The following is a 13,887-nucleotide window of genomic DNA, read 5'->3' as shown; positions in this document are numbered from 1 at the left end:
GACTCCAAAGGATGGAATTAGAAAATGGGTAAAGCTTTAGAGAGGTGTATGTAGGCTCCATTTAGGGAAGACTTTTAATACTTAGACATGCTAACGCACTGACCCTTGTCCCCCTAACAAGCAGGAGGCAGCAAGTTCTTATCAATGGAGACTTTGAAAAAGGAACAAGGCAGTTATCAGGTGATTACTGGCAATGTTAGAGGATGAAGGCTAGATGAGGAAGGCCCTTTCAAAACCTCAGTTCGGTGATGGCCTAGCTCTAAACGCTCCATGCTGTCTCCCTTAATCCTCGCTCCCCTCTGGGCTCCAGCAAATGCCACTCCAAGGATGTTCCCCAATGTTTGCTTTTTGTCTGGACCTCTCATCTGACCTCCTGCCAGCTCCAACCCCTGGAACATGTTACAAGCCCACTGAGAAGCAGCTTGTGTCAAAAAGAACTCCCACCTGCAACAGCCCCTTTTCCAGTTTCCTATTCTGGACAGCTTTCTTAACTAGCCAGTGCTCCTGACCCCAGCACCACCCGCGGTCTCCCAATACACCTGATCACCAGACCCGAACACAGGACCCCAAACAATTCTAGACGAGAACACGTCTCTGTTCCACCTCCTCCCTCTCCATGCCTGCACTTTCTAACTCTCAATCTGCCAGTGGCTCCTTTAAGCAACTCTATGTGCCCCCAGCCCCACCCCACCCACTATCTCCACCAAGGATGCCTCACCTTCCCTCAGGGCTCCCGGCACAACTTCGCAATTCCTCCTCCCATTCCACCCTTGCTCAACCTCCAGAATTTAAGAATGCCATCTGTACGCACAACATGCTTAGCGCGCATGGCAAAGTATTTTCCAAAATGGCCACGACACCCCTCCATCCCACATGTACTTCTCCCATGGGGAGGTGGGGTCTATGCTCCCTCCTCTTGAATCTGGCTGTTCTGACAGTGGTGGGAGTGACACTACCTGCTTTCGAAGCTGGACTGCAAAAGGCAACACAGCTTCTGCCTGGTTCTCCTGAGACACGCACTCCTGGGGCTCAGCCACCGTGCCGTGAGGAAGCCCAGACCACATACAAAAGTCACATGTGGGTGTCTGAGCTGACGTTCCCAGCGGAAGTCCCAGCCAACAGCTGCCTTCACCTGCCGAATGTGTGCGTGAAGGAGCCCTTCCACAATTCAAGCCCAGCGGTCGAGTTACCTCCAGGTTCTGAGACTCCCCAGCTGAGGCCCTAAACACAAGCTTCCCATGCAGGGTCCTTCCTGACTTCTGAATCCATAGGCTCCATGAGCATAATAAAATGACTGCTTTATGCCACTAAATTGTGGGGTAACATAAAGACCAGACTCTATTTAAGAAACATCAAAATGTTAATAAGTGAAGAGAGACTATAAACAAATGCCTTAAAGCCTATCAGTGCTGTGAAAGCAGTCTACACCGGGGCATAGGGTGAGGGTCATTTCTGTCTGGGCAGGTGGGCATATGTGTCAAGAAAGGTCTCACTTTGAGGCGCCTGGCTGGCTCAGTTGGTAAAATGTAGGACTCTTCATCTCGGGAGTTCGAGTTCCACGTCAGGCGTAGTTTACTTTAAAAAAAAAATCTCACTTCAAAGTAACCTTGGAGATGAGGCTTGAAAGATGGGCAGGTATTTGGGAGGGGGGGGGAGGAATTCCAGATTGAGGGAGGAGCACACAATCCAGAGAAGGCCTGGGGGCCCAGGGAAAGATAGGCTGTGGAGCCCTGCTCGAGTACAAAGTATGGGGAGGACAGGTGTGTGGCTCACGGCATGAACAAAACAGAGCAGATTGACCTTTTAGGAGGGGCAGTCAGGTGTCACTGTAGAATTCAGACAGCAGACTACAAGGCTGGTGGACTACAGACCAGTTAGGAGCCTAATGTCCAAACCAGTGATAAGGGCCCAAACTAAGGCCACAGCAGAGAGATGAGAATGAGCCACGCTTATGGAAGCCGATGATTAAAAGTAGGGGCTGAGACAAGAAACGGAATCAACCGCCTCCTGATAAAGTCCTGCTTCACCACACCTGCTGACACAGGGTCTGAGCCAGATCCTACAGTCACCACACACACAGCCCCCTTCTGGTGAAGGGTCGTTTCCTGGGAGTGTGACCCCCTGCACCGTCCACTCCTACACTAAAGCTCCCGTCACTCCTTCAGGACCTAGCAGAGAGCACTCGGTCTATGTTCAAATCTGCTGCTTCTTCTTCCCAGGACCTGGCTGGTACCCGCCTCTGCAGCCCTGTACCTTGATAGGCGGGCCTGCGACATTCTGGCACACTCCACTTTGGCCCCCGTGACGAAGCATGCGTGGTAGAGGCCGGCAAAGCTGCCCGAGGCAACAGGAAGACCCCTGCCATACCTGACTGTGGAACCTGACAACTGATCTTGGAAGAGCCTACCCCTGATCCACCCTCCATGCAAAGTCCCCCCAAAAGTGAGGCCCTTTTTATAGCCGCTTTCCAGGTACAAAACCGCACCTTGCCCTCGCTGGGATCCACACACCCAACCTTACCCAGTCTGTTCCCTGCCTCACGTGTCACTGGCCCATCCCAGGCTGAGCCTTGTCCAAGCTGGGGGTACTCTTCCCGCAATGGGGGGCCAAAAGGGGCTTGTTACTGGAAGACAGGTAGAGTAAATGCCCTTCTCAGATCCAAGCAGAGACTTAATGCCTCACCCCACTTCATGGAGAGTTGACCTGTGCATACAGCATACCAACCCCAGTCATGATTCTCACCCTGAGGGGACTCCAGGTCTTCCTGGAAAGGTCCAGGAACCTCTACCGGGATTGGTCCCTGCTCAGGACTCCCACGGTCCCACCCATCTCTTCTTCTACAGCCAGCTCCCTTCTTCTGCTCCCAATGCCCCAAAGCTGGTCCCCGAGACATCTGCAGGTATTCAACAACAGCAGCCCACCCTCCCCACCTGAGGGGCTCCAGAGAAGTGTGGAACTCCACTGCCAAACATCTCATTTTGTCCATGACACAGGGAGCAGGGGAGAAAAGACACACTAGATTTTCCCAGTCCTTCCTGCCTCAGAGTATCAGCACACTGAAACCAAATCAGCAATCCCCTATCAAAGGGAAACAGAAGGAAGGAGGTTAAAGCCGACTATCTTGAGAGATCAAAGTCCTCGCTGGCCACACCACCTTAGGGCCTTAGGGCCTCTAGAAAAGGGGAAGTCAGAAGAGGCACAGAGTCCAGGGGGCTGTTCTGCGGGCGGGCAGCACTTAGGCCCTGTGTTGGAAAAAACGTGTCTGGGAAGGTATTTCCAGCCAGGATGGATGAGGTGCAGCCAACCTCCACTGAAGACCAGTGGCTGGGAGGCAGGGCTGGTCTAGGGTGCATCCTGGGCAGTGTCATCTCCAAGAATGAATTCTCTTGTGATTCCAAGAGAGCAGCGGCTGCTCCCCACCCAGGGGGCCAGTAGATCCCACCCAGCGCTTTCCAGATAGCCGCACCAGCAGCTCAGCTCCTCTGCTCTCCAGCAGCTGTTCAAGGCGTTGGACCTCCCAGCTCCGCCCTCCCCCCAAGTCCTAGAGGTCAGCAGCTGGGTCATTCCTCCCCTCCCCCTCCCCTAACTANCCCCCCCCCCCCCAATCTCTCAGCACAGGGGCTGTATTTATGGCATGTTCTATCTAGAGGTGATCAATTATTCATCTCTTAAGAGGATTCTCCCCTCCTGGGATTTACTGATGAAACAAATCTGTGAGTAGGGAAAAAGACTTTTAGGGGAGCCCAAAAGGGGATGTGCTCGTCTGCCTGCATGTGTCTGTGTGTGTCTGACTGTGGGGGTGTGTACGCTGGCTAGCCCTGTCCCATGTCTACACTCTCCACACCCAAGCTCTCTGAAGACAGCAAATCCTGGGGGGTTAGGTCTGATTGTCACGTATGGGCAAAGGGTGCTCTGTGTGAGGTGGGGGAAGGTAGTGGCTCTTGTGGTTACTATGTACATATCAATAAAACACTTTAAAATCTAATTTTTTTTCCTACTACAAATAGGATACAGATGTAGCAGATTTCTCAATGGCTGGGGTGATGCTTGGGAAAAAGCTGAATTAGACCCAATGACCTCAGGCCTAATTCCCTGAGGTCACCATATCTGGCAGAAGTACCAGGATGTGACTGCTCATGCCTTCTGACCCAACAGTAATTAATGTGGTTTCAGGGAAGAAAGGAAAAGAACTAGGAAAAGTCTATTAACTTTGATGGAACACTCTTAGAGTATCACGTTAATCACCGCACACTCACTTATCTCCTCCAATCATCACCAACTCCTCCTACAGGGTAGAGATGTACCTCCACAGATGAGGACCCTGAGCACAGAGAGGCTAAGTCACTTTCCCAGGATCACACAGCAATCCAGAAGAACACAGCGATTTTTAACCATTAAGTATTCCTGATCTCACTTCAGGAAATGTAAACAAAATAACTAAGACGATAGAAGAAATTTTAAAAATTACATGTGCCAAAGATTTCCCCTGAAGCATTAGTAGCAAAGAATTACAAATAACCTAAGTGCCCCAACAATAGGGGAATGGTTTTAAAATGTTATGTTGGTTTTTCTTCATGAGAAGAAAATGGGAACAAACATATGAAAAAGTACTCAACTTCGTGAGGAAATGGGGAATAAACATATGAAAAAATACTCAACTACTTAGTATTCAGAGAAATACAAAATAAGACCACTTTGAGATTCCATTTTATATCCACTATATAGAATTTAAGAACAAGAATGTTTAGTTCAATTCTGCTGGTATACACTAGAGCAAAATCATCAATGTTCAATCGTTCCTGGTCTCATTGGCTATTTTTGAAATAAGTACTGGTATGATGTCCATAGCATATGCTGTTGCTTCTTTTATGAACATTTGTCTCAGGCCTTTTCTTCCATGGGGAAACTTCCCTTGGAAAATAAAGCATATAAACATGCATTCTTTCATCCTAAGTGTTATTTTGTACATGTATTAACATACCACTTTATTTTACTCATGGTATAGCAGCATGCTAAGATACCATTTGAAATACAACGTTGGTTAACTGGATTCTAGCTTACTCTATTATTTTAATAACTTAATTTTAATAAAATAAACAAGATCTCAAAATGAAGAAAAAAAATAGTTTGTATCCTGCTCTTACTTACCACTTACTAGTTGTGTGGCCTGGCACAAGTCAGTTAACCTCTCTGTGTCTCATTTCTTTCTCTGTAAATCTGGGGTTAAAAATTAACCTCTCTGTGCCTCTGTTTCCTCATCTGTATATCCAGGGTTAATAATAGCACCTAACCTCACAATTAACATGGGAAGAACACTTTTAACAGTATCAGGTACATAGTAAAGGGTGAAAACTTTAGTTTCATACCAAGTGCTGCTGGGGTTTAGCAGGAATTGTCTCCTCACATACCACTGGTAGAGAGCAAAACAGAAGAACCATTTTGGAAAGGTCTGTGGTGCTTTCTTTTAATGTTAAACATACATTTACCCCATGGTCTTGCAATTCCACTCCCAGAGAAACTTTGCAAATGTGCATCAGAGATATGTACACAGACGTTTGCTGCAGCATTACCATAACAGCCAAATCATGGAAATAGATCTAAGTGCCCACCGACCACAGAGGGACAATGGAATATTATACAGCAGTGCAAACAAATGAACCAAAGGAACATGAACAAATCTCAAGAGACCAGACTGAGCTTAAGAAAAGAAAAAAGGGGAAAAAAGCAAGCCTTTAAAGGCTATATATAGTCCACCAATTCGAAAAAGTTCAAACAAAAAATAAAGTTAAATGTACTGTAAAAGATTTAATTTATTAAATGTATGCAATTAAACCTTTTTTTTAAGCAAGGTAATGATAAACACAGAATTCAAGGGAGCAGTAACCTCTGGAGGTGAAGAAAGGATATAGGGTTAGGGGAAACACCCAGATAGGTTCAGAGATGTTGGCCATGTTCTAATTTTTATCTTGGGTAGGTACTTCACTCTGCATTATCATGCTTTATCTGTTTAATGTACATAAAACACTAGGTCAAATATACATTTCCAATAATACATAAGAAAAATTACAATACTTAGTACTTTATCAGATGTATGACTGCTTAAAACAATAAAAAATAACATTTTTATAAAAACACAGGGAAATGTTTTAAATGAAAAAAGAAACTCAAGAATGTACTTGTACTCATAAATAGATGCTTTCTGAGGGTTTTTTTCGACAGGGGAAGTGTTTATACACTGTTTGAAGTGGAGAAAAGAAACAAGATTCAAAATATTGCCCAATTTAAGAATTCAATTCCATCCACAACGCATGCGTGTGCACACAAACAAAACACCAAAGGAAAATATGCAGAAATGTTAACAATGCTCAACTCGGGTGGTAAAGAATGGGAATATTTCCTTGTTCATAGTCTCCAGACTTTATTGTAGGTATCAGATTTTTATTTAAGGGGAAGTGTGAGAACAAAGTATGGACAACACACCTGAAACTTTGCATACACTATGCACGCCTCTGAACAAAGACTACTCGGGAAGCTTCCTAGAGAGGAATTTGCGGGTGAAGTTTCTTCTTGCTATTTCTGTTGCTAGATAGTTGTTTGTGTTACCCATCCCCCCAACACACACGTGCGGAGGAAGTAAGAAAAATCCCACGAGCACTGTAGGAGGGGAAGACAGGGTATGGTTGAAGAGGGGTGCAGAGGCTGAAGTCCCCCACCCGTTAAAAGTTCTCTGTGGTAAAAGTTCTCTGTGGCTCGCGGTGCTCCCACCCGAAGTCCAAGGGAAAGCCCTGCAACGCGCACCCCTGCGGAAGCCGCCTCCCTCGGCAGCGCGAAACGCGATCCTGACCCCTCCCCGCGAAGCGACCCCGGCAGGCGGCGGAGGGGTGAGCGCTGGGTGGGGGCGGGGAGCCCAGGCCGGGCGCCATCTCCTGATCTTGGGCCAAGGCGGCCAGCTCTCCCGACGGAAGCCCCTGCCTCGAGCAGCCGGTGGCGGCCCGGCCAGAGGCCAGCCGGGAGGAAATCGAGCCGACCACATCTGAGGCCTGGCGAAAGGCGCAGCAGCTGCCTCCGAAGCCGCCAGCGCACGAGAACCAGGTCAGGACGTAGAGGCGGCTCCCTGGCCAGACAGCAAGACACACACACACACACACACACACACACACACACACACACGCATGCACACACATGCACGCACGCGCGCCCCTCCAGCAGCCGCTGGGGCCATCGGCCGAGCCACGCAGTGCACGTCCAGAAGAGCCCCCATCAGTCCCCAGCGAAGCCGGGCACGCCCACCGCTCCACCCATCCGACTGCCCACACCGGTTCTCGCCACCCACCTCCCACCCCACAGTCTGGACGCGGAGGAAATGAGAAAACCCCGCCACCAACACAGCCCCCTGCGCACCACCCCTGGCCAACAGCCCCACGCGCGGTCCCTAAAGGTGCCCAAAGCCCACTAAACCTACTGGCCCCTCGGGAGGGCTAGAGGACAACGCGGACGCTGACACACGAGAGCAGCGAACAGTTTTGAGAGGCCGGTAGGAAATCCGGGACTAAGCAAGCACTTTCGTGTTCAAATGTAACCTTTTCAAGGCTTCCAACAACCGTTGTAATGGATGGGCAGATGAGGCACAGTTAACCAACAGACTCCAAGGCTCAACACTGGGGAGTGGCACAGCCCACGGAACATGGCAGGGGAGTGTGGATCCCCATGGCCCCCCAGCTGCCAAGCTTCTCATCTTTTGGAGAAAGAGCTCCCACACGTGCACATGAGTCTCACAAACCAGGGATTTCAGCCTCTCCCCTGGACCCCTATCAGGTGAGTTTGCCCCTGTCCCTTCCTTTCTCAAGGACTCAAGAGGACTTACACTTTTTTTTTTTCATTCAAAGAAATGAATCTTTAAGCCAGCACCCAAAAATCTGGAGGAAAAGTAATTTGGGGCAGAAGGGACTCCAGCCATCAGTCACAAGACCGACTTCACACAGTGGGTTAGGAACTGGAAATGGGGGAGAAATTGCCATTTAGGGGAACCTGGTGACAGGAAATTAGGGAGTGCAAATAAATCCAATAAATTCTAGTTATCCTAAACTGGAAAAAAAAAAAATCCCACAACACATCTCAGTATAAAGGCTTGTCTTCCACAGTGGTCTGTTAGCCCAGATAACGGAAAGATGCCAGTAATTTGGGTTCTTGTACGTGTTCATCTGGAAGTCCTATCTGCAGTGTTAGAGAAACAGGCACAGAAACCCTGGCCCTCCCCATCCATGAGCTGCTCTCTGAGGGTCAGAGGTGATGAGGAAGACCGTGGGAGTCCTCCTCCCTCTGGCCTTCCTGTGGCACACGCCCACCTCCCTCCCTCCCAGTTGCTGTGAGGCTGCTAGATCTTGGTCCTCCATTCTCCGTTTTCTCCTTTATCCCCTCAACAGAGCTACTCTCCACACTTCCACCCTCTGCTCTCCTGGAAACCGCCCCAGCTCAGCCTGCACCAGTAACCCTAAAGCTTCCTTTTTCCTCGACTGTTTCTCAAGCTCCCAGCCTGCTCTCCAGCTCCAAGAAACATTTCTACCTGGATGCAATGTAAGCCCAACACATTTAAAACCTAACTTGGTGGGTGGCGGGGGAGTACCCAGCTGGCTCAGTCAGAAGAGTATGTGACTCTTGATCTCGGGGTCTTGAGTGCAAATTCCACATTGGATGTAGAGATTATTTAAAAATAAAGTCTTAAAAAAAAAAAAAAAGAACTTGGCACCTGTCCCGTTTTTCCCCAGCAACTCCTCCTCTGAACATTGATTTTTTTTAAAAATTCATGTGCAAAGTTATTCTCCTGGATATCCTGGCTCAAACCTCCCAGCACCTTTGATGTCCTCCCTTCATGCTTCCATATGCAAGCAGACCCTAGTCTGCTCCTCCTGACAGTAGTTCAGAACTGTCTTCTTTCCATTTTCTCCTCACTTCCCTCTCAGGGAATAACTGCAGTACAAGGCTCCTCGACTGGCCAGCCCACCTCTGCCCTCACCCCAGCACACGCTGTCAGTCATATGCAGTCCACTGAGCCTTGAACCCACGGGCCCCAACTTCCAGGCCCGCGTGCCTAATTCCTACTATAATCTTTTCTTTTGGTTCAAATGGTATAAATAAGCAAATAAGTAGGTAGGTAGGTAGGTAGGTAGGTAGGTAGACAGACAGATACATGTATCAAGGGCAATAAAGATCCCGCCATCTCGCTGCTAGGAACTTAGGTTTATAAATTTGCATTTTTTCAAAAATCTTTTCGACACATAAGTGAAAACTGAAAACTCCGGGTGAGGGGAACAGTTGGGTAAATTATAATACAACTCAATGCACTATTAGATAGTCCTCAAAAACCATAAATTATGAACACCAAGGAAATACGTTTGAGAAAATGGGCAGCAGAAACAGCAGAATACCCTGCGGTATGAAGGTCATGACGACAGCGACGTATAACCACGCAGGCAAAGGACAAAAGATGGAGGTAGTTTTTTTTTTAAGAAAGCAGAAAAAGCTCGAGTGGCCCCACAGAATACTAAAATCTCACCTAGTGATGCTATCAACACATCATAACCATCATGCCTTTCACATATGGCGAACATGTGTGTTAAGTCAGGTATGCTTCCAGAAAACGTGCATTAAGAACTTACTCCCCGATGTTACTTCTAGGCACTGGGGACGCAGCAGCGGGTGATTGCCACTGCCTCATGAACAAAGACTTCACGGATGTTTGGATTCATCTCAGATCTCATTCAAAGGAAAGTTCCTTTAGGACAGACCTGTCCCATGATCTCTCAAATGTGTATGGCAGCATAAATCTATGTTATAGACTCTGTGGCTTTGAGTATGGGCTGAAAGCAATGAAAACGGATATTAATTATGAGTTTATCTCTGAGCAAAGCTGCCCTTTGTGCAGCTACTGATAGAATTATCACAGGCACACTAAAACTCATTATAGAGCCAAGAAAACTCTGGTGGGTGACCCAAAAGAAGAAAGCAAGGTCCTAAGAACAGAATGATAAGAAAGGTAAAGAAGAGCTTCAATAGGAGATGCTGAGAGGACAGAACAACAGGAGGCTCTCTCCCTGCGAAGTGGAAAATGAAAAAGTAAAAACAAGGAGCTCCCCCTTCCCAGAGAGGACTATAGTTTACATTTGGTGCCTTCCCCCCCCCATGCAATATGCATATAGTTTATAAAATTGGGGTCACTGAGTATATTCGGGGTTTTTAAATGCTCATTTCTGCCCCGACGGTATCCCAGGTATTTTCCCATAGCGATTCCCATACACTTTACATGGGTGAGTTGTGTGTGATGTAAATTATATCGTAATAAAATTGTAATTTAAAAAAAATCCTTTAGAGAAAACCTGAATCTCCATCCCTGTAAGAAGCTGTAGGACAAAAGCAGAAACACCGTGCACTCAAGAGAAGACGGCTGAGCTGGTGAGCCCACCCCGATGGTGAAGGGTACGGGACGGAGGAGCGCCAGGCACTCAGGAGAGACTCTGCTGTATAATTCCCTCACGGGGGTGGACATTTCCTTTATTTCCCCATTAGGTCACAAGCGGGAGTGAAAATAAGAGAGTCTTAGCTCAGGGTGAGTGCCGTGGTCAGGATGGGGAGACCACCTCCCGCTCCACCGCTACACTTGGAAGGGAAGAGCCCCCCAGGACAGCAGGAGCCTGCTACCTCCTGTGAGGACAGAAAGCAAGCTGGCGTGGCCACGCTGTGGGCTGAGGAAGAGCGAGCTGCGCTCTGAAGATGCGTAAGCAAGGGTCCCCCAAACCAAGAACCACTGAATAAACTCCAGTGATCAGGCGAGCAGTCACAGTAACGGTCATGAAATGTAGGTCAGTTCAAAAGGTCCTTACTGAAGAAGGAGGAGAACGAGAAGGAGGAGAAAAACTGGGGAGAGGAGTCTGCAAGAGATTCAGTAAAATAAAAGCAAATAAGACAAGGAATATGTATTAGGCAATTAGCATGCCCTTAAAAAAGTTAAATGCAAACCATTTTGTTGAAAAACTGAGTTGTGTTTTTAACACCCACAGTACAAGAGCTCACGGCTACTTCAGAATACCCGAGAGTCAACTACCTGCTAAGTGTCCCCCTTGTCATGAAAAAGACCACTCGAGAACCTCCATGAGGACCCAGGGCAGGTGAGCTGGTGAGCTGCACACTCAGGCCACCCTCGAGACATATCCCAGGCTCCCACTTTTGGCTGGAGATGAACAAGTCCTAGCCACTAACCCCAAAACTGCGGGGGGAGGGAGATTTAAAAATCACATCCCCAACCTGAGGGTGTCAGTCCTCAGAAAGCAGCGGGCATGCCCCACCCAAGGCCACAATCCTTGCTCTTCAGCCTTGTTCTCAAGGGAAAGGCTGGACCAGTTTTCAAGTCCCTCTCTCTCCCCAGCTATGGCCTTGATCTCTGGCCAACATCAGATCAGCTAGGGTGGGGGTGGGGTGCTGTGGCCTGGCATTGCACAGACGGAGGGGCAGCGGCAAGGGCAGAAGACAGGTGGCTGACGATAAAGACCGAACAGCAAGGTGTTCACCTGGAGCTGGGTTGCATGTGACCAGCAGAGACACCAGACTGCCAGCCCCACCTCTTCTAAGGCTGTCTTAATAGAAGCCCTGGATAAGTCATTTTATCCCTCTGGGCCTCAAATTCCTTATCTGTTCTTAAAAAATTCTTTACAAGTGTCAGGAAAAACTGAGGATCCGCTCCAGATTAAAGGAGACTAAGAAACCTGAGCAGTGAATATGTGTGACTTGGTTTTTTTCCCCCTACAAAACAGGTTGTGACAATGGGCAAAATCTGAATAAAGCCTGTAGATTGGTTTATTAATGTTAATAACGTTAGTGTTTGTAAAGTCTGTAGATCAGGTCTGTAGCAGTATTGTATGTATATTAATTTCCTGAGTTTGATCGAGGCACTGTAGTTATTTACGTGATTTTAGAAAATCCACACTCAGGGCACCTGGTGAGCTCAGTCGGTGAAGCATGTGACTCTTAATTGCAGGGTTGTAAGTTTGAGCCCCACTTGGGTGTAGAGATTACTTAAAAGATAAAATCTTAAAAAGAAAGAAAGAAAGAAAGAAAATCCACACTCAAGTGGTTAGAAGTAAAAGGCATCATGTCTGCTACTTACTTTCAAATGGTTGAAATAAAAATTAGGAAAAGAAAACACAGCACAAGTAGTAAAATGTTAGCATTTGGAAATCTGAGTGAAGAGAATTCCTTGTACTATTCTTGCAACTTTTCTGAAACTCTGAAAGTATGCCAAAAAAAAAAAAAGTTTTATAAGTTATGTTACGAGAGGACTGCTAAGGCTCTCCTAGCCTCTGTAAGAAGGTAACATTCTCCACATTTTACAGACAAGGAACAGGAAACAGGAAGAGGACAGTTCCTCAGCAGCAGCAGCAGGAGGGCTCTGGAACTCAGGGTCTCTGACTCAAGTCCTCCCTCCACCCAGACCCTAGATCTTCCAAACAGCAAGGGACAGTGAGCCCCAGACACCACCCCAGATACTGGACAAGAACCTCAGAGCAGAAGGCAAGTAAGAAAGGGGCCACCTGGACAGTGTCTGGGAGGCTGTCAGGAGCAGTGGGAGGCTTCAGAAAACAGACCACCCTGTTCTCCTCCCGAGACCCCTTCCTTCCACATGCACAGGGCACACACGTTTCCTCTCGTGCACACTGCAGAGGCTAACCAGAAGCTTCAGCAACATGCTTGCACTAACTGCGCCAGAACGCACAGCCCCACAAGGAACACAGAACACAACCTAGACACGCAGTACAGCCCTGGGAGGGCAGCCTTCCCAAAAGGAGCACGACATCTGGAAATCCTAAGTCAGTCTCCTAAATAACTCTAGGGTCAGGGGGGAAAGAAGAAATCAAAATCACAACTACATTTATTTCCAATTTATTTATGCTACTTGTCTGTGTCATGGTAAGTATGTACTTCAAATATCATTAATATGTGAACTGATTTGAGTATAAAAATAGATTTGTTTCCGTGAAAGAAGTCACACTTACAGATCTGAAGATTAATGTCCATGAAAATAATGGCTATTAACAGAAGAAAAATTCTTCTATATTCTCCTAAAGCTGTTTCTATAAATATTTTTTACTAAATATGAAGGAAAATAAATTAAGGCTCCATCCAAGAAACTAGAAAATAAAAACTTGAAAAATGTAAGAAAGGGGCGCCTGGCAGCTCAGAGAACATGTGACTCTTGATCTTGGGGTTGTGAGTTCAAGCCCCACGTGGGGTGTAGAGATGACTTAAATAAAACTTTAAAAATTTTTTTTAAAAATAGAAATGTAGGAAAAGGGAATCAGTAAAGACAGAAATAGTTGATTAGAAAACAAAATGTAGTGATATTTATAAATGGAATCTAAGAGATGGCTCTCCAAAAGGCCACTGTTAGAATAAACAAATCTCTGGCAAGGCTGATCATTTGAAAAAGAAAAACATAAATAAACAATATTAGAAATGTGAAAAGGAATATAACTATTATCAGTGAGTAGGGCATGAAGTGCATTTAAAAACTTTGAAAATATTAATGAAAGGACCATTTTCTTGGAAGAGGTAGAAATATTAAAAATGTCATTCACCAGACAAGTGGAAATGTATCAGAGAACTACCCTCCCCCCAAAAAGGGCACCAGGCCCAACAATTATTACATTATTTTTCTAGCTCATAAAAATGTTGATTTGTTTAATTCTTTCATTTAATTCTCCCAGATCCCTATGAGGTCGTAAGCACTATCTCTCTGTTTCACAGACAAGGAATCTAAGGGCTCAAGCATTGTCTCTAAGTCACCCAGCCACACGTGGCCAACCTGGGACTCAGTCCCACAGTCTGACATTTCTGGGG

The 13,887-nt window shown here is 46.8% G+C and overlaps 1 protein-coding gene and 2 long non-coding RNA genes across 5 annotated transcripts in view; 2 read left to right on the top strand and 1 right to left on the bottom strand.

Annotated features, from left to right (window-relative positions):
- TET3 (tet methylcytosine dioxygenase 3) overlaps nucleotides 1-13,887 on the bottom strand; it is a 100,723-nt gene that overhangs the window by 53,614 nt on the left and 33,222 nt on the right. The window lies entirely within an intron of this gene.
- Nucleotides 7,288-9,870, top strand: LOC117801995. Its single transcript, XR_004624968.1, has 3 exons — nucleotides 7,288-7,815; nucleotides 8,424-8,574; nucleotides 9,676-9,870. It is a non-coding gene; the product is annotated as an uncharacterized LOC117801995 (long non-coding RNA).
- On the top strand, nucleotides 9,950-12,579 carry LOC109489989. Its single transcript, XR_002143162.2, has 4 exons — nucleotides 9,950-10,449; nucleotides 10,564-10,771; nucleotides 11,055-11,162; nucleotides 12,384-12,579. It is a non-coding gene; the product is annotated as an uncharacterized LOC109489989 (long non-coding RNA).

Source organism: Ailuropoda melanoleuca, chromosome 4 (genome assembly GCF_002007445.2).
Source record: "Ailuropoda melanoleuca isolate Jingjing chromosome 4, ASM200744v2, whole genome shotgun sequence".
NCBI lineage: Eukaryota > Metazoa > Chordata > Mammalia > Carnivora > Ursidae > Ailuropoda > Ailuropoda melanoleuca.
The sequence above is the reverse complement of the archived record's forward strand: the minus strand, read 5'-3'. Positions and strand labels throughout refer to the sequence as shown.